We start from the raw sequence: 9,031 nt of genomic DNA, 5'->3' as shown, positions 1-9,031 counted from the left end.
TCTGAAGATGCCACGCAGGGACACTCCGGCGGGGCTCCATTCAGGCTTTGCCCTCGGCGCCTTGGGGTCACTGCACATGCGCAGGAGCCCAAACTGGCGCGTGCACAGCTTTCCCTTTCAGGGCCCATTTAAGACACTCGCGAGACCTGGGGAGTCGGGGGGGGGGGGGGGGCACCGAAGCCTAGAGATGTTGACATGCCAAGAACGCTGACGCTGGAACCTCCCTTTACCATTTTCAATATCATTCTGCCTGCTAGATTAAAGTTTTATTTATTCTGAGCCAGATTTCTGACTGCATTGATAGCTAAAGTAACTGCAGCTTAACAACTAAAAGAAACAAATTTCTATTTTCCAGCAAGTAGCTCAAATATATGGTTACTTTCTTAATGTACTCAGGTTTCATTAATGCTTCATGTTTCCTCTTGCTAAACTTTCTTTTGCACTATATATAATTCTTGTTTCTTGTGCTCCACAAAAGCTCATCTTAAAAATGTTTATGTTGTTAACTCATGTTGTTAGCTCTTTATAAACTTATAAGCTAAAGGAAACCCAATCAGATCTACCTCCAATGGACCAAATAAAACTCCACCCAGATAAGTACATCTGCCTAAAGCTCACTACCTATTCTAAAAGGTGGGATTCCTCTAGATTTCAAATGTGGGTTTCAAATGTACATCTAAGAATTTTTCTTTCTTTTCATGACTATAGCTCCTGCCGTGTGGGCCACTGAGATAGATAAACCACATGCCACATGTTTTCACTTTTCCTGATACCAGATCATGGCTAAGGCTCCTGCACAAACATCCGAAAATTGGTAGAGATTATCACTCCAGTTGGCAGAGAGAATCCCTGATTTCCCAAACAAGGCCTGGCCAGTCTTTGTGGGCAAAGAGGGTTAATTCTCTATAGCTACAGTTTTGAGACAGACATTGATCCCTTCCGGAGTGCCCTTCAGTTTATCCCTTCCCCCAGGGCTCTAGCAGCCGGTTCGCTCAGCCGAAGACCAGGCCTGGCAAGGGTACGCTCTGCCAGATCCAGGATCTCTATATGAAGTGCAAATAGGCTGAGAAAAAAATTAGAGAATCAACACCCTTCACAATAGTCACAAAGAATAAAAAAAACCTTGGTTTGACCCTAACCAAGCAAGTGAAGAAACTACAAATCTGAATCTAATTAATAACTATTCTTTGAAAACTAATGTACTTCTTTAGAAATAATTTTTATGTTTTGACAAAATTTACAGCTATTAGGTATGACCTGTTCAACTTTTTCAATGCAGAATTTATGTTATCCAGTATTACACAGATATTATTAAGTATAAATTCACCTTTCAATAAATTTTGGGTTTTATACATGACTACACAATTATCAAGAAATCACTACTTTTTGACACATGAAAATTTGTTAAATTTTTATTGCCTACCAACCCCCCCCCCTCTTTCTTTCTATCTATCTATCTATCTATCTATCTATCTATCTATCTATATATGTTTGGGGAAAATGGAAAATCAGTGGAATACAAAATACGATGAGTTTGTGCAAACTAACTTCTGACATACCTTACAATACTTGTATGTCTGTTAGGACGAAATTGTGCACTGGTGGCAATGGTCTTGATAATCTCTGCGTTAGGATCTAAATTACTATGCAGTGTAACTAACTCAGTAAAGCCTAGAATTCCCTCCCTATTGAGTATACTTACTCAAAATTGTGTTTGCCTCCTATAGTCTTCCCACAGACTAATTAATGCCTATGACTGTAACTTAGCATTGGTTTATTGGTTTTCAACTTCAGGGAGGACTTTAAGACTGCAGTAACTAGATAACATGATTGTTTCTAGGATTCTTTCCCCTTAAAAAAGAAAGAAAGAAAGAAAAAAAAAAACTCCAAAAAACCCTTCTGTTAATCAAAGTCCAACACAATTCAAAATTTACATAGTGGGAATTACCACTACTTTAACACGTTGCCCAGAAACATTAAAAATATCTGATTATACACTGTGGCCCTTGAAGTACACCCATTTCTCTGAATAGAAATGAGGAGTATTACTACCTGCATTGTAAGACTTAAAATTCACCCAAAGAATGTTCTATGAACATGTACAGTGTAGAACACTTCAAAAAAGTAGATTAGGGAATTTTTGTTCCTTTAGAAAAAGGACATAATTATATACAAAGTAGTTTGATTTAAAACTTGCATTGGACTCACAACAAACAATTCTGCTGATCTGAGGAAAATAATTGTAGGAACCCAAACACACTCTGCAAGATTAAAATCACGTATTCATTATTTCTAAGTCATATGCCATATGCCTTACTTAGTAGTCTTAGTAGAGATCATACTATATAGCACTGGCCAAGGTCTGTGTCCCTTCTTGGGGATAGGGCACACCCAGTGCCTGGTGTAATGCTCAGAATATGACAAGCACTGAATAAATGTTGAGTAAATAAATTCTAGGTTTAAAATAGCCTTATGGTCGAAACTTTGAGGTGTTTTTCACTGTTGAGTACGTATTACAGCAATAAAATTTATCACTTCCCAGATGATGGCTGGCTGAAGATTAAGCTCACCTTCCACTGAACTACACTCTGTTCACACTAAATTTGCACCAGTGGACTGTGCAATCACAAAGGATTGTGACTGAATTGCTGCAGTAGTCCTGAAAACCAGCTATTGATTCATGTCCCACTGTGTTGTCTGTTATTTTAAGTCCTGGGCAAGAAAGCCATAGGGCAGCTTTGATGTACCTTCCTTATTGGGCGACATTCATGAAGTTGTCCACAGCAGAAACAAAGTCTGAAGTTGGGAGGAAATTATTAAAGCTACACTACGTCATGGATGTGTGGGAGACAGGCTGAAAGTCAGTATAATGATGGAGGGGATCCTGAAATATCAATCTTACCTCTTGCACAATTTGCCCAAGTATGGCAGTAAAGATGTTAATCCATGTAAAAACAGTTACAGACTCTGCTGAGCTTGACAACTAGGTGTGTCAGCATGTAAACTGACTATGTTACACATCTGTGAAGTCAGCATTTTTGAGATGATTCAACATGCTAAGTACATAGTGATTTGTTTAAGATCAGACTTCGAAAAAACAGATATCCAATCCTCATAATCCAGTGGTATTTCTATCTCATTTCAAATTATTTGAAGGAATGCTTTAAGTGCATTGAAGAGATTTATTTTTCCTGTTATCTATTTTTAAAGCATTAGATAGATAGTTTTAAATACCTACAAGATTTGGAAAGTGCTTAGAAAATGCTTGTTTAGTTAGTTGAGACACTAGTCAAACCTACATTTTCAAACTTTCTTACTTCATCATTTAAAAGATTTACTTTCCTTGTAGCCTTCTACTCCAAAAATCTCAACTTTGAAGTGAACATCAAAATTAATTTTAAATTATTTATTATTACTATAATAAACAAAAGAAATTTCTTGATTTATTAGTAGGATTGTTATATGGTGAGAACACATTCTACTAAGCCATGAAACTCTCCTCATCTCCCATGTTTACCAAACAATGCACGGCCAACATTGAATACAGTAGTGCTACAATACCCAGTAGCATTCGTTCATTACAGGTTCACGTAAGACCCAACCCCGCAACTCTGGTCTCACTACCCACTAACCTCTAACTGTCTCAACTCATCTTCAGCGTCACAACTATTAAAAATACTTTTAACAACATAAATTCAAGAAAGACTTGAAAGTTAGGATAAGAACAATCTGACAAAGGGGAATTGTACTTAATCCTTATGAGAACTTTTTATATATGTTAAAGTTGTTTGAATTATTATAAAAATTTAGTAGCATGCAAATATAGCCCAAATGGTTACTAGCCCATACTGGGTCTGCCTTACCAGGAAGAGCTATTATAGGAATCTTACAGAAATTTAGCTAACACGGAAATTGAACGGATTTCAACATTTTCCACTGACTTTTTTCATTTTCCCCCTTTTCTAGAAAAAATATACTATTTAGGGGAGTGACCAAGATTAATAGCTGTGGGAAGCTAGAGAAAGCCTTTGTGAACAGTCTAACTACACATATGAAGGAGGATAAATTCTAGAACATGCTGGAAGTGAATCAAAGGGAAGCCTATAAGTCTGTCATCCCTTAGTCTTAGGAGAACCAACTACAAGTTCTCAAGTGAAGCTGCAATTAATTACTAATGACTTCATTTGGTGACAACATGGAACACAGAGCAGGGATGGTTCAAAAGCTTTATTATTCCGGTTCACACCAATGTTCACAGTTGTTAAGAGAACTAGCAAAAAATCAACTGCATGCACCGAAACCCCAAGACAGCGTCTTAGGTCTTTAGTCTCTTCCACAGGCATTGCTAGTTTAAGTTCAAAACCCAAGGAATACTGGCACTTAGAAAAAAGAAGGTTTTCATTGTCCTTTTAAAATAAGCATTTAAGATAAAAGTGGACAGTTTCCATGAACAGAAAAAAATTAGTTATTGCTAAAATGAATGCTAATAATTTAGTGTAATGTATAAAAATCGCACTTTTACTTAAGTGTGCCTTAAGAAAGAGTAAAAACTATTCACATAAATATACACCTTGTCCTTGACTTCTTTCTTTTTTTTTGACTTCTTCTTTTTCCCATCTTTGCTCATCTTTTCTTTATGTTTTTGAATTTCTCAGACTAATGTATAGAAGGCATTCTCAACACCCTGTCTTGTCTTCACTGAGGTCTCAATGAATGCAATCCTATAACTCCTTGCTAACTCCTCAATCTGTTTCCTGTCTACTGTTCTAGAAGGCAAATCACACTTATTCCCTACTAGGACCATAGGCACATCTTCAGAGCCCTTTAATTTGTTCTCTATAATGGTGAATGCCTTCAAATGATTTGGTATTATTTATGGCAAATACACAAAGAAAGCCCTCCTCAGTTCTCATGTACCGGTCCCTCATTGCTCTGTACCCCTCTTGACCTGCTGTGTCTAGAATATCCAAGAGACAGGTGTCTCCATCAATTACTACTTGTTTCCTGGAGGAGTCCTCTATCGTAAGATCATAATCATCCACAAAGTGATTCTGAATTAGCTTTATCCTCAAGGCACTCTTGCCTACACCACCAGCTCCAACTACCACAAATTTATACTCAGCAGGAGTCACAGAGCTGCCATGTCTCAGGCTCCCACCACTGTCTTCAGGCCCGCACCAAGCTCACTCTGGATCAGAGAAGGCTCAGGAGCAGGACTCCAGGCCCAGCCACCACCTCCACTGAGGTCTTCCCAGCCATCTCAGCCACCGCCTCGTTAGATCTGTACCCCATTCTTCTCTTGTATATTATATCAGGACTGCAGTCTCCCCTCTGTAACCTCCACTAATCCTCCACTTCCGTTTCTGGATCCAGCCCCCTCTTCAACTCAGAACAGCAGACTTTCTCAGGACATCAACCAAATATATAATAAGCTACAATAAGACCTTGCTTATGTCATCATATCAAGATGGATGAAGCAATCCTGTAGGAGGAAAAGGTAGCAAAGGCAGGCAAAAAGAGTAACAGCCCTGCTTCCACTGTTAAGAATCACACAAAACATGGAGCTATCAACCATAGCACATGCAGCTGACCATGACCATACAGGTTCCATGACCTCTGTGAGTCAAGCCCACTTGAGTCCCAGTTTCAGTTGATTCTGTGGGCCCTGTTTTTATGGTATCTCTGTCCCTCTGGAACTTCTGATCCCAATCCCCTTCCTCCACAGGACTCAACATGTTCCACCTAATATTTGGCAATGGGACTTTTCATCTTCTTTCATCAGTAGCTGCATGAAGTCTCTCTGAAGATGGTTATGCTAGGCTTTGGTCCTAGCACATCCTGTAGGCATTACAATCTGTAGGTGGAAGGTTTTGTGGCTGTTTCTGTGCCCTAATACTTCCACTTGAGGCCTTGTATGGTTACAGGGGATTGTCCGTTCAATCCGTGTTCCCCATAACAGGAGTCTTTGCTAGTATCACCCTCAGAGATTGCATGGTGTTTTCATTGCACCAGGTTTCTACTTTGCTTGAAATGATCCCTTATTCCAGTTGTCTCCCATTATTCTCTCTCTTCATTTTCCCCCAACTGATCCCTCCTGTTCCCATCCCAACCAATCCCCAGTCTACCAGCAAAATCTATTTATTTTCCCCTTTCCAGGAAGATCCTTGAGTTCCCCATGGTGATTGGATAGTGTTCAGAGTGTTATTTCAGTTCTCTTGAGTCTTTGGACACATGCTATGTGTCTGAATATGTGGTCTATTTTGGAGACTATGCCATGAGGTGCTGAGAAAGTATATTATTTTGTTTGGGTGAAATGATTTGTAGATACGTTAGAACCATTTGGTTGATAATATCTGTTAGCTCCATTATTTCTCTGCTTATTTTCTGTCTCAGTGAGCTGTGCATTGGTGAGAGTGGGATACTGAAGTTTCCCACTATCAATGTGTGAGGGCTGATGTGTGATGTAAACTTTAGTAATGTTTCTTTTATGAATTTGTGTACTTATGCTTGATGCATAGATGTTGAGAATGAAAATTATTCTAATGATTTTTTCTTTGAATTTTCTATCCTACCCCATCCTTTTTATTTTTGATTAATTTTGATTTGAAGCCCATTTTGTTAGATATTAGAATAGCTATACCAGCTTACTTATTAGGGAAATTTTCTTGGAAAATATTTTCGCAATATTTTTACTCTGAGATAATGTCTATCTTTGATGTTGGTGTATATTTTGTGTATACAGCAGAATGATTGATTTTGTTTTTGCCTCCATTCTGTTATTTTATATCTTTTTATTAGGTAATTGAGTCCATTGATACTGAGAGATACCAATGAGATTGTTAATTCCTGTTGTAATTAGTATTTTAGTGTGTGTGTATTTTCTTTATTTTTTTCTTTTTGTTATGCTTGTGAAGGTTCATTCATTACCTGTGTTTTCATGGGTGTAGGCAACCTCCTTGGGTTAGAGTTTTTCTTCTAGTATTTTCTGTAGGGCTGGATTTGTGGATAGATGTTTGAGTTTGGTTTTATCATGGAATATCTTGTTTTCTGATGCATAGTGGTTGAAAATTTTACTGGGTATAGTAGTCTGGTTTGGTATCTGTAGTCTCATAGAGTCTGAAGTTCTTCTGTCCATGTCATTCTGGCTTTTAGAGTTTTCATTGAGAAGTTGAGTGTAATTCTAATAGTCCTACCATTATATGTTAATAGACCTTTTTATTTTGCAGCTTTTACTATTCTTTGTTCTCTGTGATTAATATTTTTATTGTTATATAGTAAGGAGACTTGTTTTTGGCCCAATCTATTTGGTGTTCTGTAAGCTTCTGGTACTTTATAAGCATGCCCTTCTTTGGGTTAGGTAAATGTTCTTTCATAATTTTGTTAAAATATTTTTTTTGTGTTTTTGAACTTGGAATAATCTCATTTTTTATTATTCTTACATTTATCATTTTCATAGTGTCCTAGATTTTCTGCATGTTTTGTGTCAGGAATTTTTTTTAGATTTAGCACTTTCCTTTATCTATATACTGATCTATTTTGTCTTCAGTGCCTGTGATTCTCTTTCCTCTCTTGTATTCTCTCAGTGATTTTTGCATCTGTAGATCCTGTTCACACACTTAGATTCTCCATTTCCCGAATTCCCCGGTTTGTGCTTTATTGCTTCTCTTTCCGTTTTCAGGTCTTGAACTGTTTTGTTCATTTTCTTCGACTTGTTTTTCTTGATGTCCTTGACATGCTTCTTTCAGGGAGTTATTCATTTCCTCTTTAAGAATCACTATCATTTTCATAAAGTTGATTGTGAGGCTATTTTCTTGTTCTTTAGGTACATTAGTGTATTAGGGCTTGCTGCAGTGGTATGGCTGGACTCTGGTGATGACATATTGCTTTGGCTATGCAAATCGTGTTCTTACACTGACTTTAAAAATTATTTGATTGGATACTCTCTGTATTTACATTTCAACTGTAAATGAATAACCCTCCCCCACTGACCTGTCAAGCAGGGTCCCAAAGAGGCCTTCATCCTGAAAGTCATGGGGGTGAGAGAGAAAGGAAGCCAAGCACATAAAGAATGACACAGAGTCAGTCTGGATGGTGTCAAGGCTTCATTGAAGATAGAATGCTTACAGTTTTTATAGGCTTAAGCAGGGGGAAGGCAGAATGCAGTGGAATTTTACAAAATCTTCAGAACACGGAAGAGGATGGTGCTGTGGTCTAGCGCCGATAGTCTCTTGCTTTTTCTGGAACATCCTGTTTTGTCACCTGGAAGTTATTCTTGGCAGGGCCCATTGTGGTGCTTCCCAGAAGGCTCAGGCGAAAGGTCAGGTTCCCACAGGCGGGGGTGCAGCTGATCACAGGCTGCTGTGTCAAGATGGCTGTAGTTTGGCTATTTTCTTAGCCATGGCTCCCCACACCCCACCCCTGCTCTTATTCCCCCTTCCCCTCCATTTGTCTCCAAGAAGGTGCACCCTCTCTCAATCACCCTCTCCACCTCAGTGCCTTGGCATTCCCCTACATTGGGGAAACACACCCTCACTGGGCCAAAGGCATCTCATAGTGGTGTCAGACACTGCTATCTTCTGCTACATATGCAGCTTGAGCCATGGGTCTCTCTATGTGTGCTCAGTGGTTGATGCTTTAGTCCATGTTCATTGTGGAGGGTTTGTTTAATTGATAATGTTGTTCTTCCCATGAGGCTGCAAACCCTTTCTGCTCCTGCAGTCCTTTCTTTAACACATTCATTGGGGTCCCTGCTTACACTAACTTTCAGGCATCTAGATTTGAAGTTATTATAGGTCCTAAGTGCCAATTTTTAGGTTTGTTTTATTAGACGGATGATTTCCTTCTCGGTTTTGTGTTTCCTCTTTGGTCTTCTGGTTGGAGTGGTCTATGGTTAAGTAAAGGTTCTCCACTCAAATTGAGAGCTGGACTTCTGATAGCCTAGATGGTTTCTTATCCAACAGAGAGTTGATGCTCACCTTGGTGGCTAAAGTTTTGGTGATAGGTATGGCCACTAATTTGTCCTAAGAGTCTT

General features: G+C 38.7%; 1 pseudogene across 1 annotated transcript; it reads right to left on the bottom strand.

The window, feature by feature from the left end:
* Positions 1–4,651: 4,651 nt before the first annotated feature.
* Positions 4,652–8,032, bottom strand: LOC308417715 (GTPase KRas-like; annotated as a pseudogene). Its single transcript has 2 exons — positions 7,990–8,032; positions 4,652–5,164 (listed from the first exon to the last, which is right to left on the bottom strand). The product of its transcript is annotated as a GTPase KRas-like (transcript).
* Between the last annotated feature and the right edge of the window lie 999 nt (positions 8,033–9,031).

This window comes from Micromys minutus (genome assembly GCF_963924665.1).
Source record: "Micromys minutus genome assembly, chromosome: 2".
Lineage (NCBI taxonomy): Eukaryota > Metazoa > Chordata > Mammalia > Rodentia > Muridae > Micromys > Micromys minutus.
The sequence above is the reverse complement of the archived record's forward strand: the minus strand, read 5'-3'. Positions and strand labels throughout refer to the sequence as shown.